The sequence below is a fragment of the Symphalangus syndactylus genome, chromosome 14 (genome assembly GCF_028878055.3).
Source record: "Symphalangus syndactylus isolate Jambi chromosome 14, NHGRI_mSymSyn1-v2.1_pri, whole genome shotgun sequence".
Classification (NCBI taxonomy): domain Eukaryota; kingdom Metazoa; phylum Chordata; class Mammalia; order Primates; family Hylobatidae; genus Symphalangus; species Symphalangus syndactylus.
The window spans coordinates 76195291-76217365 of record NC_072436.2 but is presented as its reverse complement, the minus strand read 5'-3'; the positions used below and the strand labels follow the sequence as shown (position 1 = coordinate 76217365).

Here is a 22075-nt window from a genome sequence, read left to right as displayed (position 1 = left end):
TAAACAACCTTTCTCTTTAAAGAGTTTGATAAAGTTTCCCCAAAACTCCCCATTCTCCCCATTCAAGGCTTCTGTCTTGCACTCTGTGCTCATAAGGTACTTCTTGTCTATCCACATTAAACCAGTAAAGAGGTAACTTAAAGGCCTGAATACATAAATATAGTAGAGTCATTTGATGGAATATTATACAGCAATAAAAAAGAACAAACTACCGCCATACACAAAACATACATGCAGCTCCCAGTAAAAATGTTGGGTGAAAGACATGAGACACAAAATAATACATATTCTGTGATCTCTTTATATAAAGTTCCAAAACAGGAAAAACTAATCTATGGTGATGTATGTTAGAATAGTGGATACGGGCTGGGTATAGTGGCTCACGTCTGTAATCCCAGCACTTTGGGAGGCTGAGGCAGGTGAATCATGAGGTCAGAAGTTTGAGACCAGCCTGGGCAACATGGTGAAACCCCATCTCTACTGAAAATACAAAAAATTAGCTGGGCGAGGTGGCAGGCACCTGTAATCTCAGCTACTCGGGAGGCTGGGGGAGGAGAATCGCTTGAACCTGGGAGGCGGAGGTTGCAGTGAGCCGAGATGGTGCCACTGTACCCCAGGCTAGGTGACGGTGTGAGAATATGTCTTAAAAAAAAAAAAATAGTGGTTACCTCCTGGGGGAGAAGACTGGGAGGGGACATCAGGGCAGCTTCTGGGGTTCAAATAATGTCCTATATCTTGATCTGGGGGGTGGTTATTGGGTGTGTTTACTTGTGAAAATGCATCACACAGTTCATCCCTGATTTGTGCAGCTTATTATATGTTATATTTCAGTTGGAAAGTTTCTTTCCAAAGAGAAAATCTGGGGTATCACAGGAAAAGATACTAACACAGGATGCCTGGCTTGCCCTGATCACTCCAGCCCTACCCCATTCTCTGCCATCTCCTCTCTAGCGTCCAAGCACATTTTTTCTTTTTCTCATGTGGGCAATTTTTCCAACACTTAGGAGCTTAGGAAAGCCCAGAGTCTATTCTTACACATCACGTCAAGGAATTTCTTCCCCCCAAAAATTCTCTTTGCATTTATGTCATTGGGATGAACTCCTTTATGTGTATGTATTTTTCATTTCGGTGAACTTTCCAGAGTGGGAATCCATCCTTATGAGTTTTTATTCATATGACTGCTTTGCTTTCTAAGATGGCTGTACCCAGTCACAACCCCCAAGGCAATTAATTTACACCCAACAATTAGTTTTCTCTGGTATGAGAACCAGGAGAAAAGTCTAGTCCTGAGGGCACTGGTCTGGCTACTCTTAAACCCCGGGTCTGCAGGGAAAAGTTCCCCCAAAGTGATGATGCTTCTCAAATATGTGAGGTGCTTGTTCATCTCAAACATGTCGTCATCCACATTTATGCATTTGAGACATGAAGTGTCTACTTGGGGCCTGGCATGGGCCGTGCCCTGGGATAAGCATGGCAGTGGTGCATAACCAGCACGGTGATCTCTGGCCTCTGGCAATGTGACCTGTGGATGATGAGTGCACTCACAGGGCAGTGGCTTACACAGAGAAGAGAATCCTCAGCTGCCCTGTGTCCATCCCATCATTAGAGGAGATCCGCCAAACTCAAAAAGGAGTCCAGATTCACAAGCATCACTGTTATAATTAGTGAGTTACTGCCTGGCAAATGAGTTCCAAGAGGCTCTGCCCATTTCCTCTTAGTTACAATTCGAAATTCTTGGGAAAGACTCTGTCCCTTCTTGGGTTATCTACTCATCTTCTATACCAATCACTGAGGCCAGGATAGTAGAATGGTGTAAGGGACAGCTTCCATGTGGACCTCATGATTCTTAGAGAAGAAAGAGTGGCAGCCCAAAAGAAGGAGGCATTTTCCCAGTGGGAGAGAAAGGTGTTGGACATACAAAACAAAAATATTTTTAAGAAAGGTGAGCACATGCGTGGGCACATGCACACACACGTGGGGAGGTAGACTCTGTCTTAGCTTGGATTCCCCCAGAAAGAAGGGGAATTGCAATTGCTAGGAAAGTCACTTAACCTCACAAAATCTCAATTTTCTCATCTTTAAAATGGGGCTAATTATACCTAGAGGAGTTGTGACCCTGAGATAGAAATTTGAGTGAAGTTTCTTTGGGAGCTGATCCCAGGCAACACCACCATAGAAGTGGGGAAGGGGAAGCTGTCAGTGAAAGGGACATTCTTGAGCCAGTTACCACTGAGGGGAACTGGGGCTTAATCCCACTGCAGAACTCTGGGAGTCAATACAAGACAGTAACCCCAGAGTTATCTCACCTGAAAGCTGCTTCTACACCAACCGCCACCAATCACTGGTGGATGGCTGCCCCGGGGACTGGGGAGCGTTGTTAATTCTCTGAAACTTCTGCCCACTGGGCACTCAGACAGTGCAGGCTGCAGCTGCCAGAGAAAGCCCTTGTGCAGTTGGAAGCCTGGCTGGTGTTCACACAGTCAGGCCCAGGGAATATTGCTAGGACACTGACAGTGTCTGTTTCATATATGCTTGTGTTCCAGCGGGAGAGATAATTGTGGGAGACCCTATATCTTTATATCTAGCAGCAAGGGGATAAGAAATTTGTGTTCCCTCTCAGGGTTCATGGGGATGAGACTCGGATGATGATGGCTCATGAGGGAGACCTTTATCTGCAGATCTATCGTTTCCATCGGGGAAGCCCACTTTTAGTGGTAGGGAGGGCTGCCGGGTTCAATGACCATGAAGAGGGTGTTCTTGGGGACAGTCACATGTATGGAGCATACTTGTTAGTTTCTTTCCCTACAGGATGGGAACCTAACCCTGCCCTGGCCAATTAGTGCATTTGGACTCCCTACCCATAGCACCTGGTTCAAAGATGGACTTGTGGCCCAAATCAGTAAAATTCAGTTAATCCTGGAATGTTTGTTAGAGTGGCCAGGAAAAGAGCTTTCTGTAGCAGAAAGAAATGGGGAGACTGTTAGCATGTGGCTATGGAGGTCACCCTGTAAAAAGAGCCTGACTGAAGAAAAGTCACAGGAAAAACAAAGGAGCCAAGGCTGCGGAGAGAGTGAGGGCTGATGACAGCACATGAGCTGCTGGATCCAGCTGTGCCTGAAAACCCACCAAATCCACCCTTTGTTCAGGTGTGTGTGTGAAAAGGTATGTGTGCCTGACTTTCACTGTTCAGCTATGTGTGTTAAAACGAATTTTACTGAAGCAATTTTTGTTGGTTTTCTGTCAGTTGTCCCTGGAAGAATCCTGGAAATACAAGATGTGAACTTGCAAGACAGTAAGATTTCCAGGCAAGCCCTGGCTGAAGGAACTGGGAGAAGTGTCAATTGCTCTTATGTTTCTGAGAACTAATTTCCGGGCGCCTTGAAGAGCAGCTATGGGAATCTTAAGGGTTACCAAGGCAACAGAATCAGTCCTTAGAAGTGAGTTTAAGGCTTTCTTTCTTTATTTCTGGCAGATAATTGACAGTCTTCTTTCTTGCTAAAAATCTACAGTGGCTGGTTAAAAAAAAAAAAAAAAAGTGACTGTAGCACCTTCCCATGAATTATTGGTCCACAATAGATTTAGCCAGACTTTTCTCTGCCTCTTACAAAGCCAATTAGGATGATATCAGATAAGATCTCATAATAATAGCTAACATTTTTACGCACTTATGTGTCTGGCAGAGTTCTAAAATGCTGCATATGCATAAACTCATTTGACCCTCACGGTTAAACAACTTACAAGACAGGCACTATTATTACCTCTGTTGTATAGATGAGGAAGCTGAAGCAGAGAGGTTAAGTCACTTCCACAAAGTCACACAGTCGGTACATAGTGGAATGAGGATTCAAGCCCAGACCTTCTGAATCTAGAGGCTATATTCTTTTCTCATCACCCCTCCAGGAGAAAGGGGAAAAAAGTCCTGCTTTCCGTTCCCATGACACAAGCCAAGCATGTCCCTAAGCTACTTCCACAGGTGCAATGGGGAGTGTGTCTCTCAGGACGAGACAGGCCAGGAGTAGACAGGCATGCTGGGGGGCAGGGGCTGCTTTGTGAAATTAGTTGGAAATACATTCCTGGGGAACGTGGTCCAGGTACCACTCAATGACCCCTTTCCTGGTCCCCTTCTTTCTCACTTTCCACAGTGGCCATACCAAAGTGCCCTTTGTCCTCAAGTCCCCATCTCCCCCAGTCTCTTCTAACGGCCTCATTACCCACTGCACCAAGAAAACAGGGGCCATGGGGTATAACCCCTTCCACTGCCTGCTCCTGTAAACTTACCAGTATCTCCAAACAATCTTGGGTCCTTCCATTCGGACTAAGAGGATGTGTTCCTCATCTCAACCAGGACTCTACCCTGATCCTGTTGCCTGCTGTCTTGCAGACCCCTAGCCCTGGTTATTTTATCTCTGCCCTGGCTCCTGCTCTTCAGCCAATAAGCCTGTCCAAGTCCCTCCTAGCCTAATAAAATAAAATAAAATAAAATCCAGCCACCAACCCCTTTTAATTGCCATACTTCATGAAAGAGGCCTACAGTGGTGTCTCTACTTCCTGATACCCAATCATTCCTTAGCCCACTGTAATCTGGTCTCTGACCACCACGTCCCTCTCTTTACAAACAGTTCCCATGGTGGTCACGGAAGATCTAATCTTACTGAATTCCCTACGGTGTTTGAAGACCCCTTCTCCTTTTGTAAGCTTCAGCAGTTGAGTATGGTGGTAAAGGATGCTACTTAGGAGACCGACTGCCCGGGTGCAAATCCCAGCTTCTACCTGTGTGATCTTGGGCGATGGGCAAGTGACTCACTCTCTCTGAGCACCACTTTCCTCAGCTATACAATGGTGGCGATAATGCTGTCTACATGCTAGGGCTATTTAAAGATTAAATGAGAGGATAAATAGAAGGCCAGACCTCTGGATGTGCCATGCATTTCCTCTTTGTTAATTACTGACCACCTTCCTCTACTTGGTGCTGACTTTAGAGCCCCCAGATATCCTTTGCAGAATTATCTGCCCCCCTTAGAGGTGGTAGGGGAGCACAAGCCCCAGCAAGAAAAAATGTGCACCCCAGTGCCCTTGGCGTCAGTCAATCAAGTCCTATTCTCATTCACACTATTTGGCCTGCAGTCAGACTCTGAGGTCTGGCCATTTCAGGATATGGACAAGTTCAGATTCCTGGACCTACAAAGGGTGGCTGGCGCTTGCCCTGAGAAGCCCTGGCTGACTGAGGAGCTGGCAATCTAGGGGACCTGCCCTGAATGAGGGAGGAGGAAGCATCAAGAACAACCCCCAGGTTTCTGCTTTGGGTGCCCAAAGAACTCCTAGGCAGAGGGGCAGACCTGGGGAAAGGGACCGACCTGGGGAAAGGGACCTTCTATGCAGTGTGGTGCTGGAGAAATGGAGAGGTCCAGCCAGCAGTCATATCTCACATAGGGTACAGCTGTGGTGCCATCAGCATGTGGACAGGAGGAGGCCCTGCTTCCTGTTGCTTTCTCCCGGTTGCTACACATGACTGCATTTCCTCAATTCAGTTCAAGGCAAAATTTCCCATTTCTGATAACTGCTGTTGCATTTGCTTCCGCCATCACAACCTGAGACCCACTTAACTTTTCAGCTTGACATTTCTTGGTCTACCTTGAAGGTGTGAATTCAGACCTCAGACCAGCATGAGGACCAGCCCATGGTCCACATTCTAAGAGGAGATTGTTTTCTTACCTCCGCCGAGTGCCAGCTGTGAGGCATTCAGGTTTCCTTGCTGGCCCGGCAGCCAGGCGGGTTCATTCCTTGTTGACCCTTCCATTGAGAGTGTAGCTCTTTGGTGTCCTACACTCCCTCCCACGCCTCTCACCTTGACTGCTTTTTCTTTCTTAGTGGCTACGTATAATAACGGTGGGTCTTACAATCAGGTACCTTAGATTAGATGACACACTGTATCTTCCTAAACACAGAGATTTGATCTTATTTTTCCCTGCTGCAAGGCTTAGGGACTTTCTTTTGCTTGGATTGTGAAGGCCAACCCCTTGGCCACAAATACAGGGCCCATTCTCATCTCTCATCTCCTGACACTTCCCCCTCCTATCCCACACTATGCCCAGGAACCTCAGGTCCACTGACACCAGACGACAGTGATTCCCCAACAGACTCACTGCAGGGGCCACTTTGGAGGGCAATACAGGGGATGCTGCGTGGAGCCTCTGCCTCAGAAGTCACAAACAACCTGCATCCAGAGCTCCCGCCCCCATCCCCTCTTATGGCTCATATTTTGTTTTTTAATAAGAAAAAAAAGATAAAATTTTCAGCTTTTAGCTTACAAATGTAGAACTTTTTTGAGAAAAAAAGGCATTTAAAAGTAGGATTAAATTTGAGCAATAGAAAGATTATGTTTCAGGAAAATGATAATATTTTATAGATGTACAAGTATTACTTGGGATGCAGACATTTTCAAACCCATATTTAAGTGGTTTCTAAATTTTTGATAGAGTTTATCTCAACAATATCTTACCAAGTTCAAGCACCAGCATTCTTTGATAAACACTTGTTATAGTGTTCTCGAACTTTGTTGTTTTACATTTTTTATTTTTTACTTTTTATTTTGAAATAATTATAGACTTACAGGAAATTGTCAAAAAAAAGCAAGGTTCGAGGTACCTCTGAGATTTATTCTATTTTTATTTTTATTCTTTTGAAACAGGGTCTCGCTCTGTTGCCCAGGCTGGAGTGCAGTGGCGCAATCTCGGTTCACTGCAACTTCCGACTCCCGGGTTCAAGCGATTCTCCTGCCTCAGCCTCCAGAGTAGCTGGAATTACAGGTGTGCACCACCATCCCTGGCTACTTTTTTTTTTTTTTTTTGTATTTTTAGTAGAGACGGGGTTTCGCCATGTTAGTCAGGCTGGTCTTGAACTCCTGGCCTCAAGTGATCTGCCCACCTTGGCCTCCCAAAGTGCTGGGATTTCAGGCATGAACCACTGTTCCCGGCAGCCAAGATTTGATCTTAACAGATGCTACAATAGTAACCACTGTAACAAAATATGTCTCTAACATTGAAAAGTTAAAGAAAATTTAATAAAGAGGCTTTTATGCATTTTATGTCTCCCATTAAATAACCTTGATATGGAAACTTTTCCATACTCACTTCCATTACCTCCCACTTCCCTCAGGCCTGATGGGAGACTAATAATAATTATTCTTTTTTCTTTTGTTTCATTGCTTTGTGTGAATTCACTAATAATTCATTAGATTTATTGCTCTGGCTAAGACCTCTAGTTACAAGTTTGAATGGAAGTGCTAGAAGTGAACAACCCTTTCTTTTATTCCGATTTTAGGAGAAAAATATTCAATATTTCACCATTTTATATGTTAGCTGTAGGTTTTTTCATAGATGTACTTTATTTATTTATTTATTTTGAGATGGAGTCTCACTCTGTTGCCCAGGCTGAAGTGCAGTGGCGTGATCTCCACTCTTTGCAACCCCCGCCTCCTGGGTTCAAGCGATTCTCCTGCCCCAGCATCCTGAGTAGCTGGGATTACAGGCATGCGCCACCATGCCTAGCTAATTTTTGTATTTTTAGAGACAGGGTCTCACCATGTTGGCCAGGCTGGTCTCAAACTCCTGACCTCAGGTGATCTGCCCACCTTGGCCTCCCAAAGTGCTGGGATTACAGGCCTGAGCCACCATGCCCAGCAGAAGTACTTTATTAAATTGAGGAAATTCCCTTCTATTCCTAAGTTTTAAGAGTTTTTAACCATAAATAGATGTCAAATTTTATCATATGCTTTTTTGTTTCTACTGGGATTATTATACAGTTTTTCTCCTTTATTCCATTAATATTATGAATTACATTGATAGATTTTCAAATGTTAAACCAACTTTACATTCCTGAGGTAAACCTTACTTGGTCATGATGTATTATCATTTTTATGTATTTCTGAATTCTATTTGCTAATATTTTGTTAAGGATTCTTGTGTCTATGTTCACAAGTATATTTGTCTGTAATTTTCATTTCTTCAAATGTCTTTATCAGGTCTTAGTATGAAAGTTATGCTGACTTTATAAAATGAAAGTTTCCCTTCTCTCTTTTTGAAAGAGTTTATGCAAGATTTGTATTTTTTCCCTTAAATTTTTGATAGAATTTACAAGTGAAATCATAGAGCCTTGGAGTTTTCTTTGTGGAATATTTTTTATAGTTAATTCAACTTCTTTATGAAATATGGGTTATTTGGATTATCTATTTCTTCCTGTATTGATTTTGATAAGTTGTGTTTTTCAAGGAATTTGTTCATTTCACATAAATTATCAACTTCATTGCCATAAAGTTGTTCATAGCATTTCTGAATTATCATTATAACCTGTAAGATTGGTAAGGATATCCTCTCTTTCATCCCTATATTAGTAAGGTGTATTTTCTCTCTTTTTTAATTGATCAATCTTGTTAGAGGCTTACCAATTTTATGAATCTTTTCAAAGAACCAATTTTTGACTGAGTTGAAAATCCCTGCAGCTTGTTTTCCAATATACTGACTTCTGCTTTTATACTTATTATTTCCTTCTTTCTTTGGGTTTACTTTTCTGTTTGTTCTACATTTAAAAATGGAAATTTGGATAATTAATTTTAAACCTTCCTTCTTTTTCTAATACTAACACATTAAAGCTATTAATTTCCCTCTAAGCACTGCTCTACCTGCACCCCACAAATTTTGAAATATAATATTGAATTTTCATTATCCCTCAATCTGAATATTTTCTAATTCCCCTAAAATGTCTCCTTTGATCCACGGTTATTTATAAATGTGTTATTTAATTTCTAAATATGTAGGATTATCTGGGTAGTTTAATATATGATCTAATTTCATTGTGGTTAGAGAACATACTCTGTAAGATTTCAATATTTTGAAATTTATTGATATAAAACAAGTATATAACTTACATTATAGAAAGTAGAAAGTGTCCATCAGAGAGGTATAAATAAAATGCCATGGGAGTTAGAGGTGGGAGAGGTAAATTCCAACTATATTAAACAATGGAAGACTTATGGAAGGAGGTGGGATTTGAGCTGGGTTTTGAAAGGTAGATAGAATTGGGAAATAGGGAGATAGAGGGACAGCAGGCAGTAAAAGCTACAATTAGACTCAGCTTTCTTTAAAAGGAGTAACTATGATTACCTTCTATGAAACCCAAGGCCTCAGAGCACTGCTGGGAAAGTGACTGCAGACCCATGGTCCCAGTATTCTTCTCTCAGTTGCCTCTAAATATCTGTTTTCAAATAACCACTTAGACATTTTAAACTCTGAATCTGGCCACCTCCTGTTTTAGAAACTGAAGCAGTAACATGTACTTTAAACTCACAATGAGAAGGGCCAGATTTCATAACTTGAAAAGCAATTTTCTTTTTATTTTTAGGATATGCACCATTCTATGATTTCTTTTTCTGCCCACAGGTCTGGGAGCATGAGTGTGATACACTGAGACATTTGTGTTCCTAGTCACAGCCTCTCCCTTTGGGGAAGTTTAGACTTCTTAATGATGTCATTGGAGAAAAGCTTCACTTATCTCTATGGTCACATGGCACGAGTCACTCTTAGAAGTGTCATGGGTAGAAGGCAAGTGGCTCCTCGGGATCTGTGTCACCTGAAAGAAGCTCCTGGTCGGAGCCCTCTGAGCGAGTGATACAAAAAAAAAAAAAGTCTGGGCCTGAGATCATTATCCTTCAGCCAAACACGTGGAGGCCACAATTCAGATCTGCATACTCCCAAATCTGTGCGAGTTGAGTCTAATTGCAGTTTTTCCTGCCTGCTATCCCTCTATCTCCTTATTTCTCAATTCCCAAACACACATACGCCACAATTAAGATCTGCTGGCATCTTTAGGGGTGTACAGCCACCATCCCAGAGCTCCAGGGCAGGGCTGGTGTTTTCTTCCCAACTTCATATGCCTCAGTCCCCAGAGTGGCATTTGTGGAAGTTCATCAAGTGGACAGGCAGAGCCAGCCTGAGCCTTCTTCTTCCCTGAGCTCTGGTCCACAGCAGGAGTGGCCTTTACCCTGAACTTCCCTCTGAGAGATAAGACTGTTGCCCTTATCTTTGGTGATTCCTGGGGGTTGAGTTCCCAGTGTGGAAAGGCTGGTTTGGAATGTTGTCTCAGATGTACTCTGACATGCTGACACCCACATTCCTGCCTAAACTAAATAGTCCTGCCATCCCTGCCAGATGTCATGGTCTTTTGTTGCCATAGATGCCCCTGGAGGAAAGGGGTAAAGGGCTGACCTGGAATAAACATGAGCCCTTGATAGCCATGTCCTCAAAAGACTGAGAAGCCACACCAAGCAAAGTGTGGCTATCAAGACCTCTAGTTCCAGATATAGTCATTGAACATAATTCCTGGCAAGAAAGGGGTAATCCAAAGTCAGGCAAAGGTCAGTTTCCTGTGGGTCTAATGAAGTCTATTTGAAGAGTTCATCCTGATGCCTCATTTGGCCTTGCTGAGGTCAGTGTCCTTTAGCCAGAAACTATACGGGGCACACTAGCATATATCCAGGGCACACTAGCATGCCTGTCCATGTGCAACACATTTTAGCCATGTGTTTACAGTGAAACCTGGCCAAAGGACTCCACCTCCAGTCAGCAGCCCCTCCCTGACTTTTGCAACTCTGAGTCTTGGAAGGGTTCCCTATCCAGGATGGTGATGAAGATGAAACTGTCCCTATAATGTCCCTCTTCAGAGGCAGTCTGATGAGTTCATGTAGGAGACACAGACAACGGCCAAGAGCAGAAAGTGCCCGTGATGGCATCTGGTTGTTGTGAGGCTTTCAAGGCTGGATGGTCTCAACAAAACCTGCCAGGCCAGTTCTTAACACTGGACAAAGACTGGACATCTGGTTCCCTCCCACTCCAAGTGAGGAGGGCAGAAAATACAAGAAGACTATGGGCTAGAAGCCCTCTGAAGCTAGTTAGCCTGGAAGAGTTTGAAAGAGTTTAGTGACAAACACTTCAAACTCAAGTCCAATGCCTTCCTCCTGATTGTTGCTTTAGGTTGACTACCCTCATATCAACTCAATAACTTCTCCTCCTTCTCCTCCCTACTTTCCTCTCTCTCTCATAGTAGAGGGGGGCCAGTATTTGAAGAAGTACAAGATTAGGAGGCATTGGGGTTGAGACTAGGAACTAGGAAAATGTCCAAGTGAAAAAAGTAAATGCCTGATCAGGACTTACGGCATATGTTTGTTAAGAGAGAGGTGGAGAGAATGCTGATAACCAGAAAGGCCAAGAGACGTCTTCTTGCGAAGGCCTCCTACAGATTCTGATAGTGCATTTATAAGCCAAGGCAAATGCCACAGACAGACATGTTCCAAATATAATGGGTTCCATGGGCTTTGGTAAAACGGATGTCCTACTTGCTTGAGATGTTTCCAGTATCTTCCCAGACTGCACCCAGAGCACTAACTATTAAAACAACGTCACCGAAACAGGAGTGCCCTGGAGTGCTCCACCCTCCACTCTGGGGGTTAGGCTTTGTGCATTAGCATACATTCCCAGCACTTATTGGAACTCCCTCCTGAGTACAAGATACTTGGGCTCCAACATAATTGGTTTACATTTAAGTGCCCAAATGTGATTATATAACTTTGATTCAATTAACAGGTCTGACTTGATTCAAACCTTCTCAGGTATGAGCCAAACAGTCATCTAAATAATAATTAAAACAAGACAAACCAGTCTTGCTGGACTCCAATGTTGGGAACTGAAGGAACTTCCGAGTCATCAGATGGAGTTGATGGATCCAGAAGCCCAACTCCCGACACTATGCTCACTTGCCTTTGAGGATCCGCGCTGTAGTCTGGGGCACCCCAGCCGTGGCCAGCAGGGACTCTCAATTTTTCCCTCTTTCCAACTTAGCAATGATGAAAGAGAGTTTAGGAGTTGAAAGCAGAGCTAGGATTTTAGTCCAACACAAAGGGTTGAAGGCTCATCTAATCCAACCTCCCACCCTGTTTAGAAACCCCTGACTGTTGTCACACCTCTGCCTGGCCTGGGTTAAGAACCGGAAGCCCACTACCCCCACCAATCTTAAATGATTCCAACTGTGGTCAACCTTCCCTTGTTTTGATCTCAAATCCACTTTCCTATAATTTTCATTCAAAAGTTATCTTTAGGCCTCCCATGCCATTTCTCAACTCCCTCAACCCACTCACAATAGATTCTGGAACCCAGAAAGCTTACTCTGCCACAGTATGTTGACCAGTGGCTTAGACTCTTATGAAACTCAATCATAAGATTGACTCTGCCCTGACTTTTGAACATCACAGCTTCAGATCTGGCAGGGGTCAGAGGAACTAAGGAACTCAGTGCTTTGTTGTATGAAATCATTTTGAAGACTAGAACAAAATTGGAGAGGAAAATGAAACAAGTATTTTAAATCAGAGCTTTGGCCAACATTTAGCGGCATATGTTGATGGGAGAATCTGAATGTTTTCTGAGTAAGTTTTTGTAGCAAACTGACAGTGCCATTTATGATTAGTTTATAATGATATTGTGTGACTTTCATAACATTAGACATGGATCCCAGTGAGGGCCAGTGTGGGGAAGGGGAAGCCAGATACTCAATATCTTGGTTAGACGTTCTGTATCCAGAGAATAGAATTATTCCCAGTTTACACAGTGTTATGGCACCTGTGATGCTGTACTATAGGCAGCTATGTACCTGCTTGCCTCTGCCACTAGACTATGGGGTTCTTGGAGGCAGGAAGCATATCTTCTCCATCACTGTGCCCTTAGGGGTGGCATGGGATAGGCTCTCTGCAAGTGTTGGTGGATAAACTGATTCATAAAAGATGTTCGTTCCCTGGCTGGGTTACCAGTTCCCAGGGGTTCATCAGTGGTGTACTCTGACTTCAGCCTTGCACTGTGTATCTCAGCATACCTACATTCATAGGTGAACACATCGAGGACAGCAAACCTTAAATGTAGAGATCAGGAGGTGACTTATACTACAGGATAATTACTTACTTTAAAAAAAGATTTGCCACACAGCCATCCTAAACAAATTAAACAAATTAAAATGATCCAATTTCAAAAACTTTGGGGCCAGGTACGGTGGCTCACATCTGTAATCCCAGCACTTTGGGAGATGGAGGCAGGTGGATCACTTGAGGCCGGGAGCTCGAGACCAGCCTGGCCAACATGGCGAAACCCCATCTTTACTAAAAATACAAGAAAAATTAGCCGGGCCTGGAGGCACACGGCTGTAATCTCAGCTACTTGGGAGACTGAGGCAGGAGAATCACTTGAAGCCGGGAGGCGGAGGTTGCAGTGAGCCAAGATCGTGCCACTGCATTCTAGCCAGGGCGACAAAGCAAGACTGTCTCAAAAACAAAAAACAAAAACTGGCCAGCAATTGAGAGCACATATCAAAGGGGAATGACACCCGACTCAGCTACTGAAGACACTGTGGGTCCATGATAAATGACATTTGAGTTCAGCCCTGCCAAACTCAGAGATCAACCGTGACATCACTTTGATCTTTTCCACATTTCTGCTGCCATTTGCCATCAAATCCAGACACCTGGAGGAAAAGTAAGAAGAAAGAACTTTCAGTGGTTTGAGATACGCTCGTTTTCACATCCCTGAGCTCAGGGCAGGCAAGGCCTGGTGAATGCGGCACACAAGGCCCAGGCTCCCTGCCCTTGGAAGCATGCACACTGCAATACTGTATGTCCCCATGGTCCCCAGGGTCAAGGATAGGAGGTCCATGTTTAAGTGCTGTTATTCAATCATAACAGCCTGTGTGGCATTTTTCAGATAATGGAGCTAAAGCTTAGAGAGATTAATGTCACCCAAAGTCACACAGAGGTGAGGGCTGGGCTTTAAACTCAGGCCTGCTCATGTCCACACGGGGAGGACCAGAACTCCCAAGGGCTTCCCCAGACAGAGTGTGTCTGGCCCACAGCATGAGAGAAGGGGCACTGCTACCTTTGGCTTCTTGGGCAGGGCAACTGTTCTCTTCAGGTTTCGATTTCTTATTACATGCAGAGAATTCCTTTGTTTTCTGGGTCTGTTTGTAAATTACTTAGAAAAACCTGTCTGGGTGTCCATTCTCCTGTCAGGGCAATGGGAAGTGGGAAGCCAGCAGGTGAGTGGGGTGCCAGTGGTTTCCTGTCATGGGAGGCTGGACTGGGTTCTGACGCCACTCTGCTATCACTTCCCCTGCTTTCTTTCCCTGTCTCCCCATGCCTCTTCCCGCACACTCAGTCCATAGGATCGGGGAGATACCACAGTGGTCCGGGCATCCCCACACTTCAATTCTGTCTTGGCAAGTGTCAAATAGAGACCCTGCCTTCCAGATACCCAACTCGGGGGCTTGGCCTAGTCTATGAGCCAAAAAGAGGAGAGAAAGTCTATCAGGTGTCCTTCATAATCTCCAGACTAAAGGAGAGTGTTATTGTGGGAGAACGAATGTCCTCAGGTGGTCTCTCTTCAGGCCTTTGCCTAGAGTAAGCCGGTTATGTGGCATCAGGAGTGGCCTCAAGATGGCTACGGTGGTCCTGACCTCTGAGAATGAAGAGGCTAGAATAAAATGGGCAAATTAGTTTGCTTCCCATTGTTCGCCCCCAGCCAGAGGAAGCTTTGTAAAAGATGGCTCTAATCCAATTAGCCCCCAGTTAATAATCTCCTTGCCTCATCTGCAGAATCCTGGCCCTTCACCCTTGCCCCACCCACCCCTCCTCTTCTTCAGTCTCTTCCCCACCCCGTCTCCATCCATGCTTTGCCCTCACTATACCTCCTCTTCATCCTCAAACACCCCATGCACTTTGACACCATTGAGACTTTGTTGTTCCTTCTACCTGAAGTAGCCCTCCCTCAATCCTCTCCTCACCATCTACACTCAGCTCAGTTGTCACCTTCTTGCTGTAGCCACATGTCAGGCAAAATTAATTGCCCCTCATGCAAATTCCCATAGCACTTTGAATGTGTCTCTATATCACTCATCACGAGAGCTATTTGCTCATATGTCTGTCTCACTGGTTGGATGATACAGTCTTTGGAGAGGAGTGATTACTTCATATTCCTGTATATCCCTGGGCCCTAGAACATGGAAGAGGGGTGCGTGAATGTTGTTAGGAAGTGGCTGCAACAGTGGAAGATATTCTTCAAGGGGGTCCTAGGCAGCTCCCTGGGGTCAAGTACAAAACACAGGCTCCTAAGTGACAGGACCTCTTCTCCCTCCCTTACCAAATTGTCTAATGGGTCACAGCTTGGGTCCACCAGCTCTGGTGCAAAAGGTCATTTACCAAAGGCAGAGTTAGGTTTGGGAGCTCAAAGGTTTTTTTGAGGGACATCAAGGTTACTTTTTAAACCTATGATGATGGTTCCCCACAAGAGAGGTGGAGACAAAGAGGTGGGGTTCACAATTTTGAGCTAGGTAACTTAGAGCAAATTGCTTAATCTCTCTGAGGTACAATATCCTCATCTATACAAATGGGGAAATACTACATACCTCATGTTCCTGTGGAGATTAATGACTTCTCTTTATTGAATTCACTGTAGAGCTATGGGCTCTACACATATCATCCACTGAGAAAGTGACAGAGACAGAATCAGAAGTTGTATCACCACTCAATATGAAAAGGACATTGGAGGCTGGGTGCGGTGGCTCATGCTTGTAATCCCAGCACTTTGGGAGGCCGAGGCAGGCGGATCATGAGGTCAGGAGATCGAGACCACAGTGAAACCCCGTCTCTACTAAAAATACAAAAAAAAAAAAATTAGCCGGGCGTGTTGGCTGGCGCCTGTAGTCCCAGCTACTCCGAGAGGCTGAGGCAGGAGAATGGCATGAACCTGGGAGGCGGAGCTTGCAGTGAGCTGAGACTGCGCCACTGCACTCCAGCCAGGGCGACAGAGCAAGACTCCGTCTCAAAAAATAAATAAATAAAAAAAAAATAAAGAAATAAAAGGACATTGGAAATTGCGAACATCTACAAAAATGTTAGCTATACATTTTTCTTTTTCTTTTTCTTCTTTTTTTTTTTTTTTTTTGAGATGGAGTCTCACTCCGTCGCCCAGGCTGGAATGCAATGGCACAATCTCGGCTCACCACAACCTCCACTTCCTGGATTCAAGCAATTCTCCTGCCTCAGCCTCCCGAGTAGCTGGGATTACAGGCATGCACCGACATGCCTGGCTAATTTTTTTATTTTTATTTTTTATTTTTTAGTAGAGAAGGGGTTTTGCCATTTTGGCCAGGCTGGTCTCGAACTCCTAACCTCAGGTGATCCACCTGCCTCGGCCTCCCAAAGTGCTGGGATTACAGAGCTATAACTATTTATTGAAAGTATTCAGGTCTGAAAATATTTGTCCTGTTGGGAACTGAAACTAGAAAAAGAAACATTATTTTCTGGGCCACTCCGAGTAGCTGTTGCAAGAAGTGCAAAGGCGAAGGGGTGGTAGGAACAGCTAGTTGTCCACCAACAAATTGTGCCTCACCTTCCATAGGCTTAATGGTTTCTGAGATGTGGTAGCCCAGCCAGGGATTGCACTTCCTGGCTCCCCTTGCATGTAGGTGGGGCTATGTCATAACTTCTCCTGTGGAATGTGATCAGAAGAGACAGGTGTCACTTGCAGGTCAAGATGGTTAAGAAGAGGGTATGACTTGCCAAAAGATAGAAGCAACTCGGGTGTCTATCATGGATGAATAACTAAACAAGGTATGGTGTATACGGCAATGGAAGGAAATTCTGACACCTTCTACAACATGGAGAAACCTTGAAGACATTACACTAAATGAAATAAGCCAGTCACAAAAGGACAAATGTTATATAATTCCACTTATATGAGGTACCTAGGACAGTCAAATTCATAGAAACAGAGAGTAAAGTGGTGGTTTCCAGGAGCTGAGGGAAGGAGGGAAATGGGGATTTCACGTTGTTTAATGAGTACTGAGTTTCCGTTTGGAAAGAGGAAAGAGTTCTGGAGGCGGATGGTGGTGACAGTTGCAAAACAATGTCAACGTACTTAATGCCACTGAACTGTACACTTAAAATGGTTAAAATGGGACATTTTGTGCTATATATATTTTACAATAGTTGAAGAAGAAAGAAGAGGAGGAGCAAGAGGAGGAGGAAGAGGAGGAGTAGGAGGAAGAGGAGGAGGAGAAGGAGCTGTGACTTCTCCATATCTGCCAGTTGGAGGTGGAGAACTTTCAGGCCATAGGATGAAAGAACCACGCAAGGGAAATAGCCTGTGCCATCAATCACCACATGGCAAAAGACCCTCACTGACTAGGAATCTGACATTGGAATCTTATTTGAGTGATAAATAGACTTCCAATGTGTTAAGTCATTGAAATTGGGGTTCAATCTGTTGCAGCAGCTAATAGAACCCTAACACAACCCACAGCTGATATTCACAGCTGATGTGGCAGAATGGCTACCGGTGCAGCAGGGTCCCCTGTGAAAGAGATAGGGAGTAGTTTCAGAAATGGGCATGGTTTGAGACAGAGAAGACATTTCTGCTGAGGGCCCACCTTCAAGTTCAGCAGTTCTCAAAAACTAAGTCACAACCCCTTGTCTGCAAGGTGGCTTCCAAGGACTTTGTTTCTAAGGTAACTCAGAGGAGCTTATCTCCTTGAAAGACATGTCACCCATTCTGGGTTAGGAACTGGGTGTGGGCTTGGGGTGTGGAAGATAGGGGAAGAAGGAGACTGTGGTCCTCAGTCTGTGAGAGGTAAGCATGAGATCAGTCCCCACATATTCTCATAGGCAGATCATGCCCTGGGTAAGTGGCTCTGCCGTTCCATTTGAGTGGGAGCTCCTTAGCTGAGCATAGCATTGAAAGAAGGCAGGGATTGTAGTGTCTTGTGCTGAAAGGACAGTAGTCAGTAGGATATATACCATGGCTGTTAGCTGTGACTGGAGCTAGCCACAAACTCCACGATCAGCAGCAAAGGAAGTCCCAGCATCAGGAGTGTAGATGAGGTGACAGTGACCAGGACAGGCTCTGGGGCTCAAATGGGGCTGTGGAATTTCAACTGCAGCTACAGTGTGTGGAAGGCCTTTCCTGGCTGTCCAGACCCCAGTCCCTCTGCCTCTGGCAGCGGTCTGGGACCCCCAGGGCATGGCAGGGGCTGAGGAGCCCCACAGCCTCCAGGCCTGCATCTGAGGTGGTTCCAGTAGCCCAGGAGACAAGGACTGACCCTTGGCTTTCTCATAAGCATCCTGGTAACCTGGACTTCTTGGGTTCATCCCAGGGAAATGACCCTGGGAAAGAGAGAAAGCCATTCTTGCCAGAGGGGAGATGAGGCTAGAGCCAAACTCACAGAACACATAAAAGAGATGCAGCCTCACTTCATCCCTCAATTTTGCAAAGAATTCACTGTTTTAATGAATTAGAACAATTCAAGGTCACCCTATAATAACAATACTCTTACTTACATGCATTCTTTCTTTCCTCCTAAGCTAGAGAGGAATAGGTGAAGTTAGGGTTTGGGAGCTTGGAATTGCAAACAAATTTGACAGTTGTGGCAAAATCTGGCAATATGCATAGGGGTGAGTCATGTAGGTAAAGATCATGTGAGTTACATTAAAATACAAGTTGAAAATGATTGGTTTTATAGGTTTTTATCAGAGATTTAATGTTTATTAAATGTATGAATGCTTCCCTGTCCCTTATAGTGTAAGATCTCCAGAATTCTCCCACAGTGGCCATTAACACTGCTGTGGGTTCTTACCTCTCTTTAGCTTGTCCCTGGCATTCACCCTGTAATGTGACACCAGGTTCTGAGGCCTCCAGAGATGACAGACTGCAGAACATTCAAAGAAAAAGTAAAACACAGACCCTGCCTCTCTTTGCATCCCGTCTCTTGGAGTTTCCTGGAGTCAGTCCTCCATCTTCCTACAAGGTGGTGTCTGTTTCTTTCTCTCACTCTGGATTAATGTTTGTTTTCCTTCACCAAGGCCCCAAGGGGAGACATAGCACCCTGCCCAGGGTCTGAGCCCTATTTACAGTAAGCTGTTTTCGCTTCCCTGACATTTTTCATAGTCTCTTACGCATCCTCAGCCTGGGCCTTGTACAAATACTAGCTGATAAACGTCTGATGCCAGTCTTTGAAATGGTCCAAGGCCACCTGGGTCCTGCTACCACTTCCTGGGGTTGGTCCCAGGACTAGGGCTGAGCAACAGCCCCTCCCAGCCACCTGATCTGGGCAGGGCCCTGCTAGGAAGGGGAGGTCAGGCCCTGGCCATTGAAGGCGAACTCAGGGCGGCCAAGCCAGGATTCCAGCTCCCACAGCATGAGGAATCCTCTCCTCTCCCCTCTGCTCTCTTGCCAGGATGACACACCCCTGTCTCCCACTGTCAGTGCTCACCTGCATGGGAAGCACACACTGGGTCATGAGACTATTTTCCCATTTCCTTCAGCACCAGTGGCTATTGGTGACTTGAGGTCATTTAGAGACCTGCCAGCTCAGTCTCCTCTGCCCTTCTTGCCCTCTTGCTGCTTCTGGGAAGGGCTGAGCTATTCCTGACACCTGGAGTAGGACAACAGCATGAGGAATCCATGCAGGGCTGAATATAAGCAAGCTGGGCTCCTCATGCATGACCAAATGCAAGCTCATGAACCCTCTACATGCCTGGAAAGGCCACTGTCCCCAGGATGTCTCCATATTCTCCAGTCGGGGGTGGGGAGGCTTATGTTCTCACCTCTGGCTCCTAGTTTCTGCTTCCACTGGGTTCTTTCAGTTTGAGTCAGTTTGCCATCCTGTGTACACTGTCTTGGGTCTGCACTGAGATGTGGAACTCAGATCCTTGCCTTGATTTCCACAGAAACCAAACCAAACACCCGTCTAAGACTTCTGTGCAGGCAGCAGACTCTGTCAAGGGCTGCTCAGCCAAGAGGATTTACACTGCAGCAGAACAAACAACTTCAAGTGGGGTTTTTGATCTTTAATGATCCTCTTTGAGGCCACTCCCAGCTCCAGAGATTTCTCAGGGATCAGACCATCCCATGTTGCTAACGACGCTCATGTTTCCACAGGTTCATGAACGGGCCTATACTGGAACAACTACTGGGGGGCTCGGGAGGTCTGCTGTGTGTGTGTGTGTGTGTGTGTGTGTGTGCGTGTGTATAAGAGAAGGAGATGGTGGGTTTTATTTGTTGGCTTGTTTCTACTTTGTTTTGTTTGGAGACTTGGTTGTAAGGACACCTATCTCCTTTACATTTGGAGATAGGTGTCCTGCTCTTTGCAGTGCCCACTCACCAGAGTAACCTCTTAGACCCCCTCCACAAAATCCAAAGAGTTGAAAAGAACACAAATGCTGTCCAGCTCAGGAGTCTTCAAGTATTTTGCTTGCATTGCATGTCCCCTAAAATAATGTTGAAACATTATATATCCCCCTTGACAGTTTTTTTTTTCCTCCTCTACTCTGAAGGAACGCCTTAAAATTTCTCTGTTGGTATTTTAAATTTTTCATTTTGAGTTTAAATAGCTGAAAAATGTTACATTTTACTGTAAATTTGAAGTCTTTTAACATTTTAACAGTTAAACATTTTGGAATAACTATAAGCCACTATTTAAATGTATCAAAATAGAACTGGAATGTTTTAGCAATTTAATATCCTCCATTTTTTAAAAAAAAACATGAACAAGCTCTTCTTTAACAGTCAGAAATGTGACATATTCCTTTTTTCTCCTCGAGTTTGTATTTCCACTCCTCTTTCCCTAAAGAATTTTATCCTGATATAATATACATTTATGATCAAAGTCTTTTATTAATCACCTTATCATTTCTCTTAAAATGTATACAAATTCAATTTTTTTCCTTTTCTGTGACCATAAAGCTCTAAAGCTATGTTGTCCAATACTGATATTATGGAACACTCATTAGTTTCTCCTTCATCTTTGTTAAAATAATTGGATAGTGTTAGATTTGTAAAAGGATTAATAATCTAATTATTAGCATAATTCACTCTTTCAGCTCAAATCAATACTTTAACATTATCTCTTTGGACCCTCCACCAGCAATGCGTAAGAGTTCCTATAGCAGCAAAGACGATCCACCCTTCTTGGGGATGCTTGTGTAGAAGGTGGCTTTAAAAAACATTCATTTTCCCCATTTCCTCCTCCCTAATATGGGTTTTACATCTGGGCTTCCAAGGTATCCCAGATTCATAACTTACTTCCTGAGATGTAGGGGTTCCTTTGGCTCTGGAGGGGGGGCCAAGGTGAGAGAGGTTCTAAAGTCAAAGCAGTTGTGAAATGCCACAAAGCCACTGGGGATAGCTGTGAGTTGAGGTTCTGGAAAGGAGAATGAGTCATTGCAGTTATTGTTAGTCTGTGTATCCACTTCAGTCTCATTTGGAAAATGTGTAATGACTTGCCCCCCCTCAATAAGGCCCCTCGCATTACCAACCATGATTCTTGGGCTCTCAATGCAATAGAAATTCACACAAAGCCAAAAGAGTTTTTCCAAACAAGGCTTCACTGGAGCTTATGCCTGGACATAAAAGAGGCAGCAATAGAGAGAGAGAAAGAGAGAGAGAGAGAGAGAGAGAGAGAATTCCCTGACTTACTCCCCCAAAAGAGCCCTGCTTTTTTATTAGGCAAAGCGCAGGAATTAACATGGGGCGTGAGGTATACAGGGTGGGCTGGGCAAAGCACCTGAGGGTAGGGGATGAGGGTCAGCATATCTGGTTGCCACGGTTATCTTGAGTAATGGACCACCTGATGCTCTGGTCAGTGGCAACAAGACGGTAACTCAATTGTTAGCATTCCTTCCCGAAGTGGGACACTTCACAACCTTGTTATCTCCAAAGGCCGGTGCCTGAAATTTGTAAAGTAAAAGGCATGGTTGCACATTATGGTATCAGTGAGGCAGTAGTGTGGGTTTTGTGATCACTAAGAATGCTCCAGCAGGGGTGAGCTGAAGCCGAGCTGCCATCTCCACTGTTTCATTTGGTCCTCCCTTAGAGCTCTCCCTCCCCGAGTTCACCTGCCTGATCAGCCAGAGCAGATTTCCTGCACATCTAGGTCCTTTACACCGTCTAGCCTACAAAGCACGAAGAGGCCCCTATTGGCCCTCTGGCTCTAATGG

At 44.6% G+C, this 22075-nt stretch overlaps 2 long non-coding RNA genes across 3 annotated transcripts in view; both read right to left on the bottom strand.

Annotated features, from left to right (window-relative positions):
• Positions 1-12291: 12291 nt before the first annotated feature.
• Positions 12292-22075, bottom strand: part of LOC129462707 (uncharacterized) — a 50820-nt gene continuing 41036 nt past the window's right edge. Inside the window, exon 4 of the long non-coding RNA XR_008650923.2 lies at positions 12292-13554. This is a non-coding gene — a long non-coding RNA (uncharacterized lncRNA). The remainder of the gene's footprint in view (positions 13555-22075) is intronic.
• Positions 19312-21373, bottom strand: LOC134732483 (uncharacterized). 2 transcript variants are annotated; one of them, XR_010115703.1, is made up of 4 exons: positions 21162-21373; positions 20242-20347; positions 19685-19887; positions 19312-19512 (listed from the first exon to the last, which is right to left on the bottom strand). It is a non-coding gene; the product is annotated as an uncharacterized lncRNA (long non-coding RNA). The 2 variants fall into 2 exon arrangements; XR_010115704.1 differs by lacking the exon at positions 19312-19512 and having other exon boundaries at positions 19596-19887.